We start from the raw sequence: 25,950 nt of genomic DNA on the forward strand, positions 1-25,950 counted from the left end.
TTGAACTTATAAGTTGTTTTTCAAGTGATTGTACCATGATTGGATATAGCGGTTTGAGAGACCTGCTTTTGAACTAGGCCAGCAGTCTAATAACGTCCAATGAAACCTGAGGTGAGAGTGTTAAGTGTATTGCTGTAAGGTATCTGTACTGAACAAATACATCTGGCTCAAATGCTACAGCTGTACATGAGGCAATGTTTGACATGGAAAAGATGGGAACTGTCAAAATGTAAGTAATGTTGTTTGTTACTAGATTTAATGTGAACAGAAATGTGCAGCTGACCTCTGGTGAGGATGACGCCAACATGAAGAAAAGTGGTATGAAATTCGGAATAGGACCACATGAAATCTAATTGGGTGAATGTATTTAGAGACTCCAAGAATTTTAATGGGTCAGCCTCACCATGAGTCCATATAGCAAAGATGTCACCAATGTACCTAAACCAAACCAGGGGTTGGAGTGTTAAGGACCCCTCATTAAAATCTCAAGCCCTTCACAAGGACTAACACAACAATCCATACAACTTCTTGCCCCACCTAAACCAAGCACTCCTACCTTTTACTTTTTCCTAACATCCACAAGCCTAATCACACTGGCCGTCCTATAAATGCTAGCTTCAAAACACCCATCGAATGTATATCTGCCTTATTTGATCAACATCTGCAACTTACAGTAAAAAGACTTACCTCCTATTTTAGACACCAACCATTTCCCAGATTGTCTGAGATCTGTGCCCCTCCCACTCCCTCCACACATCTTGCTTGTCACAACTGATGCCCTCTATACCAGCATCCCACATGTACATCGTCCGTCTGCTACTGAATGTTTCCTCAGCCAGCACACACCTGATACCAAACCTATGACATCCTTCCTGCTCACCTTAATCAACTTTATACTTACAAAAACTACTTTACCTCTGCAGGGTAAACATACAAACAGATCAGGGGCACAGCCATGGTAACCAGGATGACTCCTTCCTACACCAATCTATTCATGCGTCACTTGGAGAGGGCTTTCCTGGGATCCATAAGCCTTCCGCTCCTGAGTCGGTTTAGATATACTGATGACATCTTTGCCACATTAAGTCATGGTAAGGCTGACCTGTTAAAATTCTTGGAGTCTCTAAATACAGTCTCCCAATTAAATTTCACATGATCCTATTCCGAATCCCATGGCACTTTCCTTAACATTGATCTCACAGTGTTTTGGCAGTAATCTCTTTCTTTTGTATTACTCTATCTTCTGCCTTTAAGTTCTCAGGTTTTCAAATCTCGTCCACAGCAGTCCCCAGCAATCTGGCTTTCTTTCTCATCTTGTCCGGTGAATCTCCTGTGAGCCAGGACTCTGGGCAACTTCTCCGAACTCTCCCTATTTCCTAAATCAAAGCCAGTCCTTTTCCTTTACCCCTCTTCCTTCTCCTTCAACGGTCCAGCCAGGAGGAGGAGCCACTCGCTCCAAAAGCTTGCAAATTTAAATGCCTTTATACTTGTGTTTCCTGCTGCTGCTGCTTAGTGTGTATATTTTTTATCTATACAATAGTTTTGAACCACTTTTTTCGGCATAAACAAACACAAACACATTTGGCAGCAAGATACATTGCATCAAAAATCAATAAAAAGTGGTTGTTGTTTTTGTGGTCTACAGTATAAAGACTGGTTTCCTGCAGCTCTCCATGCTACTCCGTGTGAACTACTACATCTCAGAGTAAATGTTGAATCCTGAATACTTCTGAATATGCTTAGTATATTCATCTCTTGGTCTCTATGATTTTTACCTCCTGCTCTTCCCTCCAATACAAAGTCAATGATCCCTTGATGTCTCAGGATGTATCCTATCAAACAATCCCTTCTTTTGCTCAAGTTGCGCCACTAGTTTGTCTCCCCAATTCTATTCAGTACTTTCTCATTAGTTACCTGATCTACCCATCTGATCTTCAACCTTCTTCCATAGCACCACATTTTGAAAGTTCCTATTCTCTTTTTGTCTAAACTGTTTAACATCCATTTTTCACTTCCCTTACATGGTTACACTCCAGACAAACACATTCAGAAAATAAAGTAAAAGGTTATAATATAATCAAACATCCAACAAAGACAAAAATATGAGAATTATTATGAGGGGTAACATATACTGACCAATTAATTAGCAAATTCTAAATTTTTATTTCCTCCCAGACCAATAAAAACTGAGGAAAACAAGTCTTTTATACAAAATATCCCCAAACAGAAGTTACAATCCACAAATATAAATTAAATAATGCCAAGAATGAAGCTACCTTATGAGTTAAAACAACATTTGATACTGCAAAAAAAATTATATATATATCTATCTCAGCATCATAGCATCAGATGCTCTCTCAAGTTTCTTGGAATGATTATTTTATGGTGTGCTTCCAGTTGCTCTGTTGAGTTAGCACTTGAAAAAGATGGCCGAGTTGGTCATCAAAATATTGTGCATAAAATGGGAACAGCGTCTTGGCAGAACACCCAGAAGCACACCATAACAACATAAATATAGTGAATTCACTCACTAATACTAGTAGTATGAGGAAATTGAGATGAGGTAAAAATTAAAAAAATAAAATAAAATAAAATAAACTGGCTGAACGGCAGTAAAGTTCTGAACAATATAAAGGTTATTTTACAGCATTCAATATCAAGAAAAAAGTTCAAGCAGCAAGAACTAATCTTGGGAAAAAAATCTTCTATTGAAGGAAAAAGTGCAAGAGCATGGGAACAAAAAAGAATTAAAGAGGGAATTCTAAATAAATAAAGGATGTTAAATATATTAGACATGACTCTTAGGGGCATAGGAGGAGGAGGAGGAGGAGGAGGGGGGGGGGGGGGGGGGGAGACTGTCAACAGACTATATGGAGAAGTCTCTGACAATGTAAAATCCACCACTCTCATATCAGGCCCAAAAGTCTGTTCTGACTAGCTGTCTGCTGCCTACAAGGCAGTGTGAGGAATGATCTATGATCCTGGAAATGGTATCAAAAATTTGCTAGTCCTTCCAGCTGTTATTCCCAGTACATGAATCCACATCTACATACATACTCCACAAGCTGTTGTACAGTGCGTGTTAGAGGGTACCCTGTACCATTACAAGTCATTTCCTTTCCTGTTCCACTCGCAGATTCGGCGAGGGAAAAATGATGGTCTGTATGGCTACATATAAGCTCTGATTGTTCATACCTTATCGTCATGGTCCTTATGAGAAATGTATGTTCGCAACAGTAGCATCGTTCGGTTGTTGTTGTTGTGGTCTTCAGTCCTGAGGCTGGTTTGATGCAGCTCTCCATGCTACTCTATCCTGTGCAAGCTTCTTCATCTCCCAGTACCTACTGCAATCTACATCCTTCTGAATCTGCTTAGTGTATTCATCTCTTGGTCTCCCTCTACGATTTTTACCCTCCACGCTGCCCTCCAATACTAAATTGGTGATCCCTTGATGCCTCAGAACATGTCCTACCAAACGATCCCGTCTTCTGGTCAAGTTGTGCCACAAACTTCTCTTCTCCCCAATCCTGTTCAATACTTCCTCATTAGTTATGTGATCTACCCATCTAATCTTCAGCATTCTTCTGTAGCACCACATTTCGAAAGCTTCTATTCTCTTCTTGTCCAAACTATTTATCGTCCATGTTTCACTTCCATACATGGCTACACTCCATACAAATGCTTTCAGAAATGACTTCCTGACACGTAAATCTATACTTGATGTTAACAAATTTTTCTTCTTCAGAAAAGCTTTCCTTGCCATTGCCAGTCTACATTTTATATCCTCTCTACTTCGACCATCACCAGTTATTTTGCTCCCCAAATAGCAAAACTCCTTTACTACTTTAAGTGTCTCATTTCCTAATCTAATTCCCTCAGCATCACCCGACTTAATTCGACTACATTCCATTATCTTCGTTTTGCTTTTGTTGATGTTCATCTTATATCCTCCTTTCAAGACACTGTCCAATCCATTCAACTGCTCTTCCAAGTCCTTTGCTGTCTCTGACAGAATTACAATGTCATCGGCGAACCTCAAAGTTTTTATTTCTTCTCCATGGATTTTAATACCTACTCCGAATTTTTCTTTTGTTTCCTTTACTGCTTGCTCAATATACAGATTGAACAACATCGGGGAGAGGCTACAACCCTGTCTTACTCCCTTCCCAACCACTGCTTCCCTTTCATGCCCGTCTACTCTTATAACTGCCATCTGGTTTCTGAACAAATTGTAAATAGCCTTTCGCTCCCTGTATTTTACCCCTGCCACCTTTAGAATTTGAAAGAGAGTATTCCAGTCAACATTGTCACAAGCTTTCTCTGTCTACAAATGCTAGAAACGTAGGTTTGCCTTTCCTTAATCTTTCTTCTAAGATAAGTGGTAAGGTCAGTATTGCCTCACGTGTTCCAGTGTTTCTACGGAATCCAAACTGATCTTCCCCGAGGTTGGCTTCTACTAGTTTTTCCATTAGTCTGTAAAGAATTTGTGTTAGTATTTTGCAGCTGTGACTTATTAAACTGATAGTTCGGTAATTTTCACATCTGTCAAAACCTGCTTTCTTTGGGATTGGAATTATTATATTCTTCTTGAAGTCTGAGGGTATTTCGCCTGTCTCATACATCTTGCTCACCAGATGGTAGAGTTTTGTCAGGACTGGCTCTCCCAAGGCCGTCAGTAGTTCCAATGGAATGTTGTCTACTCCGGGGGCCTTGTTTCGACTCAGGTCTTTCAGTGCTCTGTCAAACTCTTCACGCAGTATCGTATCTCCCATTTCATCTTCATCTACATCCTCTTCCATTTCCATAATATTGTCCTCAAGTACATCGCCCTTGTATAGACCCTCTATATACTCCTTCCACCTTTCTGCTTTCCCTTCTTTGCTTAGAACTGGGTTTCCATCTGAGCTCTTGATATTCATACAAGTCGTTCTCTTATCTCCAAAGGTCTCTTTAATTTTCCTGCAGGCAGTATCTATCTTACCCCTAGTGAGATAAGCCTCTACATCCTTACATTTGTCCTCTAGCCATCCGTGCTTAGCCATTTTGCACTTCCTGTCGATATCATTTTTGAGACGTTTGTATTCCTTTTTGCCTGCTTCATTTACTGCATTTTTATATTTTCTCCTTTCATCAATTAAATTCAGTATTTCTTCTGTTACCCAAGGATTTCTACTAACCCTCGTCTTTTTACCTACTTGATCCTCTGCTGCCTTCACTACTTCATCCCTCAAAGCTACCCATTCTTCTTCTACTGTATTTCTTTCCCCCATTCCTGTCAATTGCTCCCTTATGCTCTCCCTGAAACTCTGTACAACCTTTGGTTCTTTCAGTTTATCCAGGTCCCATCTCCTTAAATTCCCACCTTTTTGCAGTTTCTTCAGTTTTAATCTACAGGTCATAACCAATAGATTGTGGTCCACATCTGCCCCTGGAAATGTCTTACAATTTAAAACCTGGTTCCTAAATCTCTGTCTTACCATTATATAATCTATCTGATACCTTTTAGTATCTCCAGGGTTCTTCCATGTATACAACCTTCTTTCATGATTCTTAAACCAAGTGTTAGCTATGATTATGTTGTGCTCTGTGCAAAATTCTACCAGGCGGCTTCCTCTTTCATTTCTTAGCCCCAATCCATATTCACCGACTATGTTTCCTTCTCTCTCTTTTCCTACACTCGAATTCCAGTCACCCATTACTATTAAATTTTCGTCTCCCTTCACTATCTGAATAATTTCTTTTATTTCATCATAAGTTTCTTCAATTTCTTCGTCATCTGCAGAGCTAGTTGGCATATAAACTTGTACTACTGTAGTAGGTGTTCTATTCCCGAATTCCCTTAGCATCTCTGTAACACTTGCTTGTTATTAGAAGCTATCGGTAACCTACCTTGCAGCCTGCTTCTGAATTGATTAGATGTTTTCTTTTAATCCGACCTGGTAAGAATCCCATACACTCAATAAATACTCAAGAATATATCACACTGCCATCCTATATGTGGTCTCCTTTACAGATGAAACGCATTTTCCTAAAATTGTCCCAATAAACCAAAGCTGACCATTTGCTTTCCCAACCACAATCCTCACATGCTCGTTCCATTGCTATGTTACAACCAGGTATTTAAACGATGTGATTGTATCAAGCAGGACATTACTAATGCTGTATCCAGATATTATACACTCCTGGTTCAAAAAATGGGTCAAATGGCTCTGAGCACTATGGGACTCAACTGCTGAGGTCATTAGTCCCCTAGAACTTAGAACTAGTTAAACCTAACTAACCTAAGGACATCACAAACATCCATGCCAGAGGCAGGATTCGACCCTGCGACCGTAGCGGTCTTGCGGTTCCAGACTGCAGCGCCTTCAACCGCACGGCCACTTTGGCCGGCTATACACTCCTGGAAATGGAAAAAAGAACACATTGACACCGGTGTGTCAGACCCACCATACTTGCTCCGGACACTGTGAGAGGGCTGTACAAGCAATGATCACACGCACGGCACAGCGGACACACCAGGAACCGCGGTGTTGGCCGTCGAATGGCACTAGCTGCGCAGCATTTGTGCACCGCCGCCGTCAGTGTCAGCCAGTTTGCCGTGGCATACGGAGCTCCATCGCAGTCTTTAACACTGGTAGCATGCCGCGACAGTGTGGACGTGAATCGTATGTGCAGTTGACGGACTTTGAGCGAGGGCGTATAGTGGGCATGCGGGAGGCCGGGTGGACGTACCGCCGAATTGCTCAACACGTGGGGCGTGAGGTCTCCACAGTACATCGATGTTGTCGCCAGTGGTCGGCGGAAGGTGCACGTGCCCGTCGACCTGGGACCGGACCGCAGCGACGCACGGATGCACGCCAAGACCGTAGGATCCTACGCAGTGCCGTAGGGGACCGCACCGCCACTTCCCAGCAAATTAGGGACACTGTTGCTCCTGGGGTATCGGCGAGGACCATTCGCAACCATCTCCATGAAGCTGGGCTACGGTCCCGCACACCGTTAGGCCGTCTTCCACTCACGCCCCAACATCGTGCAGCCCGCCTCCAGTGGTGTCGCGACAGGCGTGAATGGAGGGACAAATGGAGACGTGTCGTCTTCAGCGATGAGAGTCGCTTCTGCCTTGGTGCCAATGATGGTCGTATGCGTGTCTGGCGCCGTGCAGGTGAGCGCCACAATCAGGACTGCATACCACCGAGGCACACAGGGCCAACACCCGGCATCATGGTGTGGGGAGCGATCTCCTACACTGGCCGTACACCACTGGTGATCGTCGAGGGGACACTGAATAGTGCACGGTACATCCAAACCGTCATCGAACCCATCGTTCTACCATTCCTAGACCGGCAAGGGAACTTGCTGTTCCAACAGGACAATGCACGTCCGCATGTATCCCGTGCCACCCAACGTGCTCTAGAAGGTGTAAGTCAACTACCCTGGCCAGCAAGATCTCCGGATCTGTCCCCCATTGAGCATGTTTGGGACTGGATGAAGCGTCGTCTCAAGGGGGTTGCACGTCCAGCACGAACGCTGGTCCAACTGAGGCGCCAGGTGGAAATGGCATGGCAAGCCATTCCACAGGACTACATCCAGCATCTCTACGATCGTCTCCATGGGAGAATAGCAGCCTGCATTGCTGCGAAAGGTGGATATACACTGTACTAGTGCCGACATTGTGCATGCTCTGTTGCCTGTGTCTATGTGCCTGTGGTTCTGTCAGTGTGATCATGTGATGTATCTGACCCCAGGAATGTGTCAATAAAGTTTCCCCTTCCTGGGACAATGAATTCACGGTGTTCTTATTTCAATTTCCAGGAGTGTAGATTTGTTTTACCTACTCATCCACACGAACTTACATCTACCTACATTCATAGCTAGTTGCCATTCATCATACCAACTAGAAGTTTTGCCTAAGTCATCTTTTACCCTCCTACAGTCACTCATCTTCGACACCTCCGTGCACACCATAGCATCTTGAGTGAACAACCACAGATTGCTTCCCACCAGGTCATTTATGTATATAGAAAAAATAGCAGTCCTCTCACATTTCCCTGGGACACTTCTGACAATCCTTGTCTCTGACGAATACTCACTGTCAAAGGCAACACACTGGGTTCTGTCAGTTAAGAAGTCTTCAAGCTATTCATATATCTGGTAACTATTCAGTATGACTGTACCTCTGTTACAAGTCTGTAGAGGGGTGCTGTGCCAAATGCTTTATGGAAATTGAGAAATACGGAATCTGTCTGCTGCCCTTCATTCATAGTGAGCAGTATATAATGTGAGAAAAGGGCAACTGGACTTTTTGATCTCTAGGGAATTTATTATATTCGAATCCTGATGATGCCACTACTACTTTATTCAAGCAGCTCCCCATTTGGCCTCACAAGGCTGAGTGGACCCCTTTCAACACTTTACTACCTCACAAAAATCTATTGGGAATCGGACCCAAGTCCTGCTGCACCTAAGGTAATGATGCTAATCATTTGGCCAGAGAGCAATCATTTTACAAAGTAATGAACAAATAAACAACTGGGCATGAGGGTCAAAATGACTTATCAAAATAAGTGACCAAGGGTTAGAGGAGCAACTGAAATTGATCAACAGATCAACTGGACCTGATGGAATAAGAATACAGTTCTACATAGAGTTCAAAAAAATAGCTTGCTCCTCTTCCAGCAGCAACATTCCGTAGGTCACTCGGGAGGAGCAATGTGTTCCATATGATTGGGGAGAGAAAAAACAAGTCATTCCTGTGGGAAGGGTCTTCAAACAGATGCACAAAATAATAGGACTGTATCCCTTATGTCTGTCTGTTGTAAAATTTTGGAAAATATTTTATGACTCCATATTACGACATTTCTGGAGACCGAAAACCTCCTCTGTATAATCAACATGGGTCCTGCAAAAATGATAATGTGAAACATAACTCGCTCTGTTCATCCACAGGACTCAGAAAGCAGTAGATACTGGTGAAAAGGTTAATGCCTGTTCCTTGACTTCCAGAAGCCGTTTGATACAGTTCCACACTGCTGCCTAATTAATAAAATACAACTGTATGGAGTATCAGACCAGCTTCGTGACTGGTGACTGGACTGCAGAGTTTCTAGCAAACAGAACACAGCATGTCATTCTTAACACAGAGAAATATCTAAGACATGAAAGTAACTTTGGACATACCCCAATGCTGTTGTATACATGTAAGTTGCAATGCTACAAAATTTTAGCGAACTGCAGGAAGCCCTGTAAATGATCCAAACTAGGTGCAGGGATTGGGAATTGATTCTCAGCATAAACAAAGGCAGTGAATTGTGCGAACTAAGCAGAGAGGACCATTAATATATGATTACAGGATTGGAAACTATCAATGGGAGCAGTCACAACTGTAAAACATGTGGGAATCTGTGTACATAGCAGTTTAAGGTGGGATCACCACATAAACCTGTAAGGCAGATTCATTGGAAGAAGTTGCTTATAATTCCTCATACCATTCATTAGTCTGGGATCTGTATAAGATAGGATTGATAGAGGAAATAGAGAAGATAGGAAGAAGAGCAGCGTGTTGTATTACATATTCATTTAGATGCTTAGCCAACTCTAGTAGCAGTTGCTGCAAGAGAGGCATTCTGAACTACTGTGTCATTTATTGTTAAAGTTATGAGATTGTACATCCCTATGAAAGTCAATCAATATACTGCTTCATTCCACTTATATCTCACCATGAAGGTAAAATTAGAGAGATATTCAGGCTCACATAGAGGCTTCCCATCAATTGTTCTTCCCACACACTATTCGCGACAGGAACAGGAAAAGCGGGAAGTGAAAGTGGTACCACAGTAACACGCCGTAATGTGGCTTGTAGAGTATAGATGTAGATGCAGACACAACACTACACCCATCTACAAACAGAAATAGTAAAAGAGGCAATAGAATTTTATAGAATGGAACTGCTACATGTACTAGAGGCATTCCTAAGAACTGGTCAACTGTGTTACTAGTAAACTGTATGATATATTAAGAAATCTCTGACAAATGCTGAAATGGAGAGGATGTAACGAGTAATAGGAGAAATTGAATTTATTTCAATAAACAAAAAACAATGAACAATTACACTGGTCAACATGATTTTTGCCTTGGTTGTACCAATAGTTGTATGTAATGCAATTTTTTTATCATGTTTTCAAATATGTATTCGGAATTTTTCCTCCATCCACAGCTATTTTTATTTCAGTTTCAACTTTTTTCTTTAAAATGTATGTTTTTTCCCCATTTGCCCAGTCAAATAAAACCACCTAGAGCATTGTAAATACGATGGAACAGAATGAGCTAACTCAAATGTTACCCACATGTTTGTTCATGCATGATCTGGCGTAGGATGCGTTCATCACAACGATGATAGTTGTGAGATAGCAGTGAACCATCAAAAACATCATTGTGAGTGCTTTGTGTGTCTGAATTGTTGTATGTAATATATATACAAATTTAATTCTTTTGGTTAGTCATTAGTTACAAAATTCCTGGATCTGTTCAAATCATTCTCAGAACATTGGTTTTATTATGTTGATTTAGAGTGCAAAACAACTCTCATAATTGACCACATCATAACCTAAGATTATCAAGAAGTAAAACAACTTAAAATCGACTATACATTAAGCCAACTATGGAAGGAAAGTGAGCTAGGAACAAGGACTTCCGCAGGGGTAATTGTCCAGAAAATAGGTGATAGAGACAGTGCAGATCCTGAACCAAACATTAAATGTCTATCGCCACACTGCTACGATGTATAAAAAGTAAAAAGTGATAACAGCCTACGCATTGTTCGCTAAAACAGCTGATAACTGAGATGGCAAACATACATTAGAGTGTAAGTGGTTAAAAAAAGGGCATTCAGTCAGGAGATAGCAAACCACTAGAGGCTGACAACAATGAGCACAAAGTGATGGGGGATCACCACTTAACAAATGGCGATGACTAAAATGACAATGCCCAATACGCAGCCTAGCTAAAATGATCTTCTCATGGCTAGGGGGCCGAGATGAGGTAGGCCAAGTAACTGGGAGAAGTTTAACCCTTCGGAGCTTTTTTCCATGACCAGTGGTGATGCCGAAGTGACACGACCTGCTGACAAACGGCACCACAAAGATCATCCAAACGGATAGAAGAGCTTATGGACTGAGTAGGAGGACTCCACCCTTGGCGGCCTCACTTCCCGTCAGACTGACGTGACCAGGAACCCACATGGACATCACATGGCTCCCTCAACAGCGAGCAAGTAGAAGCTTTCTTGGAATTATTGTACTAAGGGATGAACTGTGTACAGCACACAGAAGCTCTGGAGGGCATCGACAGAATCAGATCATATGACACAATTAGAAAGCCTGTATTGACAGGTGCATTGGGTGACCCGATACAGAACGAAGAGTTCTGCTGTAAATATTGAGCAACGTTCTGGAAGTCGACACCGAAAATGGTCAGTGCCAATGATGAAGGCACACCTGGCACCACAGTTGATCTTACAGCTATCAGTGTACACGAAGGTGTTGTCACTAAGTTGTGTGCAAAGTTCGAGAAACTGTGATAGATCAAATCTGGAATAGTTTCTTAAGAAGCGAATGAATTCCAAAACGAACATGAGCCGCTGCATGAAGCCAAAGTGATGACGGGTTCACATCCATCAGGAAAGTGTCTGGACACATGAAGTTAAGTTGACAGAGTAGGAGCCGAAAGCGAACTCCAGAGGTAACAGAAGAGCAATGCTCCCCACACAGGTGGTCAAGGAGTCATCGAAAAGGGAGGCATAGGATGGACAGCTAAGCATGGCAGAGAAATTGCGAGCTTATCTGCTGAGGGGAACATCACTCTGGTATGACAGTGGTAGTTTGGCAGCTTCTGCATAGACAGTTTCAACCGGGCTAGTGTACAGATAGGCGAAAATTGAGACGCATATAGCGCTTCTGGCGTGATGCAGGGCAGTGAGCATTTTTGTAACTTCACTGGTTCAAATGGGACCGCGCAAGTTGCGACGGGACTGGGACACAAAACGCACCTGCGCTAGGTCACGCATTGAGGTTGTGGCACAGTTTCTCATGCTACGCGAGGCATTGAGGTTGTGGCACAGTTTCTCGTGCTACGTGAGTACTATGTGAGGGGCGAGGCGGAAAGCGGGAAGGCAGTCCTGCCGATGTTCACTTCGGCACGGCACATATTGGCAGTGGAAGTATTCCCCATCCGAAAGATACGGCCTTACTGTATACTGTGTTTCATTTTCACCTTTTAATTGCTCCATCTCTTTTCATTAGTACATAATAGTTTTCAGTTACATATATCTGTACAGTTCTTTTGTTTTGTTTGTTCTTTTGTCAACAACAATGCATAGTTCAAAAACCGGTGAGCCATTACCCACTGGGATTCCAGCTTCTGCCTTCACAATGTTTCCAGATCGTAAGAAGGGACAGACGATTCATCGTGGACGTAGTGAATAAGGAAGTAAGGTATATTATAAAATCACGTGATTTAAAAGCAAGGCAGGAAAGTCAAACAAGGTTATCTACTTGCCGCCTGTTATGCTGACGTATCTCTATGACCTGTTGCAAAAAGGTCAAAGAGGCCAAGATATGACCCATTTGTGCATCTGGTAAAAAGCGTCCAAGGAAAGAAGTACTTGGATATGGATGTAACAAGGGACATTATACTATCTACATATGGACATTACATTTCCACTGCAAGCTAGAAAGAGTCGAAAAGCAGTCACAAACAACAATGCATTAATTGGCTCACCGTGTTGAGAAAAAGCATTTAAATTGTTGCATACACATTAACAGCATTAATAAACTAACTATGCAACATGCTACACAAATGGGAAAAAGAAAAAAAAAAGCCTGTATTATTACGAAAGTAGGAGTATCCTGAAAGAGTGTGGTAATTAGATATATTTAATTTGTTGAAATGCATTGCTGACAAAGACACTGTTCTTTGAACTCCGGCTCACAAAGCACACACGGCTAGATTTCGCATTCCTTTGGTGCTCATTATGCTCAGCTGCCGACAATGCACTGACCATTGTGTTGTGCGACAGATCAATTGTTTATTTTTCTCAGTCACAACTATTTTAGTCGCAAATCACACATTGTCAGTTTGGCAAGCCTGCTGAGATCACGAGAAGGAATAAAATCCTTTGGTAAGTTTCCATTCCAGTCGTTCAGTGTTAAAAATACGATGGGTTACTAAACTAAACTAAAATTCCAACAGAATTGGCAATTTATTTTTGTGTGTATTGTTAACCTTTTCTCACTCAAAGGAGCATTTATGAGTAACAGCCACATTTCTCTTGTTGACAGGTTTAATTGTACTTTCTTTGTCGAAACACAGTGTAATCTGCACAAACTCATCTCACAGCAGCTGTTGTGACAGAATTCTGAAAAGAGTGCCTCATTAAATGAGTAACTGGCAATCAAAGAGCTCAATAGCTTACGAAAAAGCTCATACTGTCGGTTTGCAGTAATATAAGAGAAGAAATTTCACGTTTATTTTCATACTAGGAAACTCTTGTTTTACTAGCTGTCCATCAGTGACTGGAGTGAAAAAACTAAAAAGGGAAGTATAACTACTGGTATATCGCCCTATATAAGGAAGTTGTGTGTGTTTACAAATTGGTAAAATACCCTCCTCCTTGTGTGCTATCATACGCCAAACTCTCGTTTCGATGTCTCCAGCTGTTTAGGAGATATGAGAGACAATGTGAATATTTCATTCTCGCGGGCGTCAGATCGGGAGTGAGCGCGCTACATAGGATTCATTTTCTCAATAAAGAACGCAGATAGACACTTCCTCCCAAGCCTAAAGAAAAATTCAACATGTTAGCTAAACTTAATAAGCAGCAACACATGGTGTAACATGCACCAAACGCAAAATCATAATGACCCCTATTCTTCATTGTAAACTTTTCGAATTTTGTGTAGCGTCTTACTAAAATGTGTGTGCCATAGAAAGTATAACCATTAACGAGATTATGGCCACAAAGCGGACATATAATGCGACAAGTAAGGTAAAAATGAAATACACTCCTGGAAATGGAAAAAAGAACACATTGACACCGGTGTGTCAGACCCACCATACTTGCTCCGGACACTGCGAGAGGGCTTTACAAGCAATGATCACACGCACGGCACAGCGGACACACCAGGAACCGCGATGCTGGCCGTCGAATGGCGCTAGCTGCGCAGCATTTGTGCACCACCGCCGTCAGTGTCAGCCAGTTTGCCGTGGCATACGGAGCTCCATCGCAGTCTTTAACACTGGTAGCATGCCGCGACAGCGTGGACGTGAACCGTATGTGTAGTTGACGGACTTTGAACGAGGGCGTATAGTGGGCATGCGGGAGGCCGGGTGAACGTACCGCCGAATTGCTCAACACGTGGGGCGTGAGGTCGCCACAGTACATCGATGTTGTCGCCAGTGGTCGGCGGAAGGTGCACGTGCCCGTCGACCTGGGACCGGACCGCAGCGACGCACGGATGCACGCCAAGACCGTAGGATCCTACGCAGTGCCGTAGGGGACCGCACCGCCACTTCCCAGCAAATTAGGGACACTGTTGCTCCTGGGGCATCGGCGAGGACCATTCGCAACCGTCTCCATGAAGCTGGGCTACCGTCCCGCACACCGTTAGGCCGTCTTCCGCTCACGCCCCAACATCGTGCAGCCCACCTCCAGTGGTGTCGCGACAGGCGTGAATGGAGGGACGAATGGAGACGTGTCGTCTTCAGCGATGAGAGTCGCTTCTGCCTTGGTGCCAATGATGGTCGTATGCGTGTTTGGCGCCGTGCAGGTGAGCGCCACAATCAGGACTGCATACCACCGAGGCACACAGGGCCAACACCCGGCATCATGGTGTGGGGAGCGATCTCCTACACTGGCCGTACACCACTGGTGATTGTCGAGGGGACACTGAATAGTGCACGGTACATCCAAACCGTCATCGAACCCATCGTTCTACCATTCCTAGACCGGCAAGGGAACTTGCTGTTCCAACAGGACAATGCACGTCCGCATGTATCCCGTGCCACCCAACGTGCTCTAGAAGGTGTAAGTCAGCTACCCTGGCCAGCAAGATCTCCGGATCTGTCCCCCATTGAGCATGTTTGGGACTGGATGAAGCGTCGTCTCACGCGGTCTGCACGTCCAGCACTAACGCTGGTCCAACTGAGGCGCCAGGTGGAAATGGCATGGCAAGCCGTTCCACAGGACTACATCCAGCATCTCTATGATCGTCTCCATGGGGGGAATAGCAGCCTGCATTGCTGCGAAAGGTGGATATACACTGTACTAGTGCCGACATTGTGCATGCTCTGTTGCCTGTGTCTATGTGCCTGTGGTTCTGTCAGTGTGAACATGTGATGTATCTGACCCCAGGAATGTGTCAATAAAGTTTCCCCTTCCTGGGACAATGAATTCACTGTGTTCTTATTTCAATTTCCAGGAGTGTATTTTTACTGAATAGTTTCTGTAAAATCGTTTGAGAAAGATTACAGTATGCGTGCGCTTCGTTTCTGTCAGCGCAGAGTGTCGCCAATTGGCCAGTGCAAATTATGTGTACGCGTCTCAATATGCGTTGGGCCCGCACGACTCGTGTGGAACGTGCGCCTCGCACTGTAGTGTCATGTCATGTCACACGTGCTATATGCGTCTCAATTTGCGCATAGCCTAAAAGGCGCCACTGGCCAAACATATTCCATGATGGTGGATTGTATTGAGACAGCATAAGATGGGAAGACATGCAGATGAATATACAGAACACACATAGCCTAGTTTCGAACAGACAAGGGATTGGTACAAATGAGGGTGGTCTGATCCACTTCCCAGGAAGTAGCACTTAGGACATAGGACACAGAGATGGGTACAGCGTGCAACCAGGTAAGATACATGGGAGGACCAAGAAAGTTATCAATCAAGTATGAGCCCCATGAATTTCAGAGTTTTTGTGAATGGATCAGCAACAGGCCCAAGATATAAAGACGGTTGAATAAACCCACTGCGCCTCCAGAAATTCATACAAACGGTTCTGTCAGTGGAAAAATGAAAGCTACTGTCGATACTACTCCAGTAAAGATGACTAAGACATTGCTGAAGGCAACACTGGAGGGCACAAATCCATGGAGAACTGCAGTACATCACGAAGTTGTCAACGAAAAGGCTGCCGGAGATACCTGGCAGGAGACAGAACAAAATAGGGTTAATGGCAAAGAGGATGATGCTCTGGATGGAATCTTGAGGCAACGTGTTCTCCAGGATGAAGGTGGCCGTCATGGCTGAACCGACACGAACCTTGAAAACTCAGTCTTTTAAAAATTCCTGAAGGAAACAGGTGAAGCGGCCTCGGAAGCCCCACCTGTATAGAGTAGAGGAGATACCAGTCCTCCAGCAGGTGTAGTAGGCTTTCTCCAAATCAAAAGACATGGCCAAAGTCTCATATTTCCACAGAAAGCCATTCATGCCATGAGTTGACAAGGTGACGTGATTGGAACTTCAGAACGGCATGCTCAAAATTCTTATTGGGCAGTGGTTAGTAGACTGCGAGATTCGAGCTCACATATCAACCAACCATGAATCATATGTTCTCCCATATCAACCAACCATGAATCATATGTTCCATCATCTTGCAAACACAGGTGGTGAGAGAAACTGGGTGGTATCTAAAAGGATGGATGTTTGTTCTTACTGGGGTTAGGCATGGGTATGACAGCGGCTTCATGCCAGCGCCTGAAAAACGTGCCATCTGCCCAAATACGATTGTATGTATGAAGGAGAAAGTGCTTGCCTGCAAGAGAAAGGTGCTGCAACATATGAATGTGAACATCGTTCGGTCCTGGGGCTTCGCAAAGAATGCAATGACACTGTGGACGCAACTGTTTATAACAAACACAGTTTTCCATAGCAGGAAGACAGTTACAACTGCAGAGAACAGGTATCTGCATGTGAATCACATTGCGGCATGCCTCAGTCCACAAGGGGTCTGGAACGTAGCATGATAAAGATGAAGTGCGAGGTATGGAACATTCTGCAGCAGTAAGGATAATGTTTGTCAGGTTTGTCATCACCGATGGGGAAATGATGTTTGTTGGAAGTCACCTGGGAGGAGTAAAGCCGCCAGTCGACCTTAGAAAGCTGCCAATTCGATTTACACGTAGGTGGGGTGTAAGAGAGAACAGACCACCCTATATGACAGGCAAGCTGGGCAGTGCAGAACGGAGAAGATCACCCATGAGGGCTCCTCTCTGACAGGTTTCGGAAGAACCCCAAAGTGAATGGTGTGCATTAAAGTCAAATGACGGAGGGATGTAGACGTCGCAAAGAGAAAGTGAAGCGAGGAAGGATAATGTGTACTGCAAAAGATTACAGCCGAGTGTTCAGTGAGATGGTTTTGCTCTGAATGTCATCCTGCATGAGATGGTATGCCATCCTCAGGGGTAAGTCAAAGTGGGATAAGCAGCATGACTTCCCCATGAGATGTAATGCCATCCCCATGGGTAGGCCAAAGCAGACAGGAAGAAAATGTGGCATATCAAAGCAGTCAAGACAACACAATTTTGTTTCTTGGAGGCAGAGAACAAGTTGATGCTGCAGTTCCAAGAGCAGCCATAATTCCTCCCTGCTGTATCTAATGCCACGGACGTTTCCTTGGAGAAGAGTGATAACAAGGACTGAGGAGAAAGGAACAAACCAAGGGCAGTCACCTCAGTGGCTGCTGAGTGCCAGCCTTCGAAGACTCATTGCTACAGGGTGTAGACGGTGGAAGACCCTGCTTCACGAGATCTACAGAGGCATTGACATTCTCACTGGGTCGACCTGCAGATTCCAGTGCAGAAAAATGGTAGGCAATGCGCACTGGTGAACCAGAGGTCCTCCGGGTGAGAGTATCATGCATCAATACCACTGAAAAGGGTCTCTGAGTTGGGGAAGGAGAAGACCATTTGACTTTGTTTGACTTCTTAGAGCCTTTGTGGTTGGCAAATGAAGACTCAGGTGTTTGTTGGCTCGGGGGACATAAAAAGTCTTCACAGGTGTCTTCCGTTTGTCCTTTCCGGCCTGCCTGTTGTGTAGCAAGTGATTTTGCCACCTGAGGCAAAGATTTGATGGCTTGTTGCACAGCTGGAGGAGAATGGGACTGGGATGCTACCATGATACTGTGCAATTTTACAACTACAGTGCTGAATTGGAGGTCGCAAATCTACATGGCCATGTCCTTTGTGAAGTAAGGCATAGCAAGAACAATACTGTAAGTGCTGGATGGTAAGATGCAGGGTTTCCAACTAGCCAACAACTTGCGAGTGACAGGGTAAGTTATTTTTTCCTTCACCTGCATCTCCTGAATGTTCTGTTCATCTATATGCATGTGACATTCACAGGATGAGGCAGCATGGTCGCCATGACAATTGATACAGCAGGGAGGGTGAGGCACGCAATCACCCCAGTGAGCGTACCTACCTCAAGTAACATGTTTGGCTGTGTTTTCACAAAACACGTGAGTATGGTTGTAACATTGACATTGTTAGCAACACATCAGGTTGGGAATGTATGATCAGTCTGCTTCATAGACTGCTTTGACCTACGATAGAAGTACTACTCCATCAAATGTGAGGAACAGAGCATGTAGACACTAAGGTTGCATCAACATTTTCACTACCCGATGGACTACAGTGACACCCTGATGAGGGAGATAAGTTTGAATTTTTCCTTCAGTTAGACCATCAAGCGTGGAATGTAAATAACACAAAGCGAAGAATTCAACATTTGATGGGCCTCGATACGGACAGGATAGCTGTGGAGAAGGGAACCTGTAAGCAGCTGTTGGGCTTGAAAATCACAACTGGTCTCCAGAAGCAAAGTCCCACTGTATAAACAAGAGCATGATTTCACAGGGCCTGTAACTGCACCAACACCTTTCTGAATAATGTGTGTGATATCACAAGGAACCGAAGTGTAGCTGGGAGAGTCTTTGAATCTTTAGCTTCATTCCATTTACATTTAGTAGACGTAGATTGAGATGCCCCCCCATGAACCATGGACCTTGCCGTTGGTGGGGAGGCTTGCGTGCCTCAGCGATACAGATAGCCGTACCGTAGGTGCAACCACAACGGAGGGGTATTTGTTGAGAGGCCAGACAAACGTGTGGTTCCTGAAGAGGGGCAGCAGCCTTTTCAGTAGTTGCAGGGGCAACAGTCTGGATGATTGACTGATCTGGCCTTGTAACAATAACCAAAACGGCCTTGCTGTGCTGGTACTGCGAACGGCTGAAAGCAAGGGGAAACTAAAGCTGTAATTTTTCCCGAGGGCATGCAGCTTTACTGTATAATTAAATAATGCTGGCATCCTCTTGGGTAAAATATTCCGGAGGTAAAATAGTCCCCCATTCGGATCTCCGGGCGGGGACTACTCAAAAGGATGTCGTTATCAGGAGAAAGAAAACTGGCGTTCTACGGATCGGAGCGTGGAATGTCAGATCCCTTAATCGGGCAGGTAGGTTAGAAAATTTAAAAAGGGAAATGGAGAGGTTAAAGTTAGATATAGTGGGAATTAGTGAAGTTCGGTGGCAGGAGGAACAAGACTTCTGGTCAGGTGACTACAGGGTTATAAACACAAAATCAAATAGGGGGAATGCAGAAGTAGGTTTAATAATGAATAGGAAAATAGGAATGCGGGTAAGCTACTACAAACAGCATAGTGAACGCATTATTGTGGCCAAGATAGATACGAAGCCCACACCTACTACAGTAGAACAAGTTTATATGCCAACTAGCTCTGCAGATGACGAAGAAACTGAAGAAATGTATGATGAAATAAAAGAAATTATTCAGATAGTGAAGGGAGACGAAAATTTAATAGTCATGGGTGACTGGAATTCGAGTGTAGGAAAAGGAAGAGAAGGAAACATAGTAGGTGAATATGGATTGGGGCTAAGAAATGAAAGAGGAAGCCGCCTGGTAGAATTTTGCACAGAGCACAACATAATCACAGCTAACACTTGGTTTAAGAATCATGAAAGAAGGTTGTATACATGGAAGAACCCTGGAGATACTAAAAGGTATCAGATAGATTATATAAGGGTAAGACAGAGATTGGAACCAGGTTTTAAATTGTAAGACATTTCCAGGGGCAGATGTGGACTCTGACCAAAATCTATTGGTTATGACCTGTAGATTAAAACTGAAAAAACTGCAAAAAGGTGGGAATTTAAGGAGATGGGACCTGAATAAACTGAAAGAACCAGAGGTTGTACAGAGTTTCGGGGAGAGCATAAGGGAACAATTGACAGGAATGGGGGAAAGAAATACAGTAGAAGAAGAATGGGTAGCTTTGAGGGATGAAGTAATGAAGGCAGCAGAGGATCAAGTAGGTAAAAGGACGAGGGCTAGTAGAAATCCTTGGGCAACAGAAGAAATATTGAATTTAATTGATGAAAGGAGAAAACATAAAAATGCAGTAAATGAATCAGCCAAAAAGGAATACAAACGTCTCAAAAATGATATCGACAGGAAGTGCATAATGGCTAAGCACGGATGGCTAGAGGACAAATGTAAGGATGTAGAGGCTTATCTCACTAGCGGTAAGATAGATACTGCCTGCAGGAAAATTAAAGAGACCTTTGGAGATAAGAGAACGACTTGTATGAATATCAAGAGCTCAGATGGAAACCCAGTTCTAAGCAAAGAAGGGAAAGCAGAAAGGTGGAAGGAGTATATAGAGGGTCTATACAAGGGCGATGTACTTGAGGACAATATTATGGAAATGGAAGAGGATGTAGATGAAGATGAAATGGGAGATACGATACTGCGTGAAGAGTTTGACAGAGCACTGAAAGACCTGAGTCGAAACAAGGCCCCAGGAGTAGACAACATTCCATTAGAACTGCTGACAGCCTTGGGAGAGCCAATCCTGACAAAACTCCACCATCTGGTGAGCAAAATGTATGAGACAGGAGAAATACCCTCAGACTTCAAGAAGAATATAATAATTCCAATCCCAAAGAAAGCAGGTGTTGACAGATGTGAAAATTACCGAACTATCAGTTTAATAAGTCATGGCTACAAAATACTAATGCGAATTCTTTACAGACGAATGGAAAAACTAGTAGAAGCCAACCTCAGAGAAGATCAGTTTGGATTCCGTAGAAACACTGGAACACGTGAGGCAATACTGACCTTACGACTTATCTTAGAAGAAAGATTAAGGAAAGGCAAACCTACGTTTCTAGCATTTGTAGACTTAGAGAAAGCGTTTGACAATGTTGACTGGAATACTCTCTTTCAAATTCTAAAGGTGGCAGGGGTAAAATACAGGGAGCGAAAGGCTATTTACAATTTGTACAGAAACCAGATGGCAGTTATAAGAGTCGAGGGACATGAAAGGGAAGCAGTGGTTGGGAAGGGAGTAAGACAGGGTTGTAGCCTCTCCCCAATGTTATTCAATCTGTATATTGAGCAAGCAGTAAAGGAAACAAAAGAAAAATTCGGAGTAGGTATTAAAATCCATGGAGAAGAAATAAAAACTTTGAGGTTCGCCGATGACATTGTAATTCTGTCAGAGACAGCAAAGGACTTGGAAGAGCAGTTGAATGGAATGGACAGTGTCTTGAAAGGAGGATATAAGATGAACATCAACAAAAGCAAAACGAGGATAATGGAATGTAGTCGAATTAAGTCGGGTGATGCTGAGGGAATTAGATTAGGAAATGAGACACTTAAAGTAGTAAAGGAGTTTTGCTATCTGGGGAGCAAAATAGCTGATGATGGTCGAAGTAGAGAGGATATAAAATGTAGACTGGCAATGGGAAGGAAAGCGTTTCTGAAGAAGAGAAATTTGTTAACATCGAGTATAGATTTAAGTGTCAGGAAGTCATTTATGAAAGTATTTGTATGGAGTGTAGCCATGTATGGAAGTGAAACATGGACGATAAATAGTTTGGACAAGAAGAGAATAGAAGCTTTCGAAATGTGGTGCTACAGAAGAATGCTGAAGATTAGATGGGTAGATCACATAACTAATGAGGAAGTATTGAATAGGATTGGGGAGAAGAGAAGTTTGTGGCACAACTTGACCAGAAGAAGGGATCGGTTGGTAGGACATGTTCTGAGGCGTCAAGGGATCACCAATTTGTATTGGAGGGCAGCGTGGAGGGTAAAAATCATAGAGGGAGACCAAGAGATGAATACACTGAGCAGATTCAGAAGGATGTAGGTTGCAGTAGGTACTGGGAGATGAAGAGGCTTGCACAGGATAGAGTAGCATGGAGAGCTGCATCAAACCAGTCTCAGGACTGAAGACCACAACAACAACAGATTGAGATGGTGATTGGCTTATTGCGAAAAAATCCCCCATGACTGCCAGTGTCTCTAATGGCGTGCTCCTTCCGTCCTGGTCCCCTCAGAAGGAGGCTTCACCCGATTTAAGTGATTGTTCACACCTCAGGTCACACTTACCGAACTCCTGACAGAGACCAACTGGCAATTTGGGAAGATCTCAGCTCAGGGGTAGTCACCCTTCCCTGGGCCTGGCCTGTACAAGGGGGTTCACACACTCTACTTGTAGAACAGGGACTGGTAATTATGCCTTACCCAGTCTCCTATTATGTGTCAAACGTGTGGGCCAGTTCACAGGAGTGCACAGGGAGGAAGAAGAAACAAAAAGGAAAAAAAAGAATCTCAAATGCCAAAGTGGAGGAAGGGTAGGAGATGGAGAACATGGAAGGAAAGAAAAAAACAGATGAAGGATTGTTCTCATGTCAGGCTACTAAAACTTCAGAACAATTTTAGAAAAACATCCCAGACCCAGACATTTTCCTCAAGGGAGGGGAAAAAGAACAGCAGGATGATACATATGCTGCACTGAAAGGGAAAATGCACTGCAAAGGCTGGGGCTCTGTGGTAGCCAAGCAGAAACTCATCAAAGAGTGGTGAGCCCCTTGTGAGGCAAGTGGTTAAGTGATGCTCAGGTCCCAGAGGCGAAACATATCTAAAGTAGAGGAACACACATCTGTTATCATGTTATAGGCTTCTCACTCCAAGCAAGAATGGCACACGCTACATGCCATTTGCTATCCCTATGATTTGGAGGGAACCCGAAGATCACTTGTCTGACATATTTCTGCTTAAAAAACATTAAACAGATTGTCAAAATCAAAACATACAGTGTAACCTAACACACAGTCTACAATGAGAAGGAAAGACTTTCATTCTATTCCTGTATGGTAAGTCTCCCCTGACCCGCACTTCTGGGTGACTTTTCCAAAATTTACCCCTTTTCCTAGACCTCTCCAGTACTTTTCCTTCACCCTTCTTCCTTACCCTTCAACCCTACTGCTTGAAGAAGGAGCCACTGGCTCTGAAAGCTTGCCAATCACAATAGTCTTTTATGTGTGTGTTCTGCCATTGCTCGGTTAGTACATTTTTTATCTATCCACTTAAATAATTTTATCAATAATTAGTAAAATGATTTTATAACACACACACCACGTACTATACACGAGAACAAATATTTTGTCTTTGATCCACTGTCACTATTCAGCACATAGCTATGCAAACATAAATTCCAAGATTTATTGTTAAATGATGAGAGATAAGATTTTGTACCTCGTTTTTTTAATTATTTTTGAGTACTGCAGATGTTTTCCAACACGTACTCAGTACATTTTAAAAAGACTGTGGTTAATGCTTCATATATCTCAGCAAAAATTCATTAAACTATGCTTCCATAAGATAATAGCTAAAGGCATAATACAGAACTTTCCAAAAAAGCTTCTAGCTTATTTGACAGATGACCAAAACTAATCTTCAATATTTTCAGCATTTCCTCAGAGAGGAAGGTGACTGGAAATCCAGAGAGTAAAAATGCAAATCCATGCCTTGCTAAATGCAGAGGATAATGTACTTAAAAGATGGCAAGGAAATTATAATTTCTATGCTGGAGACATTGAAATGAAACTCACGATATGGTGAGTAACAACTATCCTTTTCAAATATTTTTACATTTCATCCTGTATTTTCCACTGTTGGATAAATGAAGAATTTCATCAGTCATGGTCAACGCGCATCTGGCTTCCTGTACATAAAACAGAAGTTTTCTAAAACGAGTGAAGCAAAAATTAAAGAAGGAATATTTGTGAGTCCACAAATATGATCACTAACACATGATGAAAAGTTCAAGGAACTACTGAATCCACTGGAGAAAGTAGCTTGTCAAGCATTCAAAAAAGTAACTCACAGTTTTTTGGGAAATTGAGTCAGAGAGTTATTGTGCTACCGTCAACAATCTTATAAAAATTTATAGAAATTTGGGTTGTAATATGAGCTATCATTAAAAGTACACTTCCTGCACTCCCACCTACATTTCCTCCCTGAAAATGTTGGCTCATGAGCAATGAGCAGTGTTAGAATTTCTTTTCTGAAGGTGAAACGTAGGTGATAAGTATTTCACACAAGGCAAAAATAGAAATTTTTGAAATGTGGTGTTACAGAAGAGAGTTGAAAATCAGACGTGTCTATCAAATAAGTAACGAGAAGGTACTGAATCGAAGGTAGACCACAGCTTGACTACAGTAAGTATATTAAAACGTGTGTAAGTTCTGGTAGTTATGGAAGGGTGAGGCGGCACAGGACACACTTGCAAGGAGAGCTGCATCAAGGATTTCTCACTGATGAAAACAGCAACAACTGAAAGGAATAAAGCTACATACAAAAGGTGGAGGAATGGGCAAGAGGAAGATGTATGAAACTGCATGTAGAATAGCGGTCAGAAAACAGATTTTTCTTGATGATACTTGCTTGAGCATGCCTGTGCTTGTTCATGGTGTGCTTGTGCGAATGCACTGAATGAACACACGCCAGTTGAAAGGGTGGGAGGGGGAGGGGGGGGGGGGACAGGAGGTGGACACAGGTGGCCAGGTCTAGTGGGCACACCGCTCTGTTGTTGTTACTGTAACTATGCTTCTGTAGTCTCAAACTGCTTCCGATAAAATAATTTTTAGTATTCAGCTGGTCAGCAACAAAAATGCTCTTATTTAGTGCAGCACTTGAATTTCAGCTTTCTCCTCCCTGACACTGAGAAAATGGTTGTTCATCTTGAGATGACTGTCTTTAGGAAACTTACTCTTTATATCTACATTATCTCATGTTAAAAGGTAATAACATGAAATTTTTACAACACTGGCCTATGCTTGTGATATCTTCATTGGTATTTTGAAATATAGCACAATTTGCATTTGCTGAGCATGTGTCATATCAAAACATCTGAACTTCACTGTTTTTGGATCTTCAGTCTGAATAGTGGTTTGATGCAGCTCTCCATGCTGGTCTATCCTGTGAAAGCCTCTTCATTTCAGCATAATAACTGCAGCCTACATCCGTGTGAGACTGTTTACTATATTCATGAACGTGTCTCCCTCTACAATTTTTACTATCTACACTTCCCTGTATTAGCAAGTTGACTATTTCTTCATGACTCAGGTCGTGTCATATCAAGCAGCCCTATGTTTTAGTCAAGTTGTGCCATAAATTTCTTTTTTTCCCAGTCTGGTTCCTTCCCATTAATTATATGCTCTACCCAACTAACTAGAATGTCCTCCTCCACAACATTTCAAAAGCTTATATTTTCATCTTGTGTGAACTACTATTCATCCACAATTTACTTTCGCACAAGGCTACACTACAAAACAACCTTCAGACAAGACCTCCTAGCAATTATATTTATATCAGATGTTATCAGTTTTTCTTTTTCAGAAATGGTTTTGTTGCTATTGCCCGTCTGCATTTTATATCCTCTCTACTTTGGCTGTTGTCAGTTATTTTGCTACCCAAATAGCTCAACTGAGCTTCTACTTCTAGTATCCTAATCCAATTCTTTCAGCATCACCTGATTTAATTCGAGTATATGAGGAAATATCCAAAATTTTTGAGACTGGTGCT

General features: G+C 42.9%; 1 protein-coding gene across 3 annotated transcripts in view; it reads right to left on the bottom strand.

The window, feature by feature from the left end:
• The window catches only part of LOC126480733 (uncharacterized), a 145,452-nt gene that overhangs the window by 46,765 nt on the left and 72,737 nt on the right, over positions 1-25,950 (bottom strand). The gene's annotated exons all lie outside the window — the stretch shown is intronic.

The sequence above is a fragment of the Schistocerca serialis genome, chromosome 5 (assembly GCF_023864345.2).
Source record: "Schistocerca serialis cubense isolate TAMUIC-IGC-003099 chromosome 5, iqSchSeri2.2, whole genome shotgun sequence".
NCBI lineage: Eukaryota > Metazoa > Arthropoda > Insecta > Orthoptera > Acrididae > Schistocerca > Schistocerca serialis.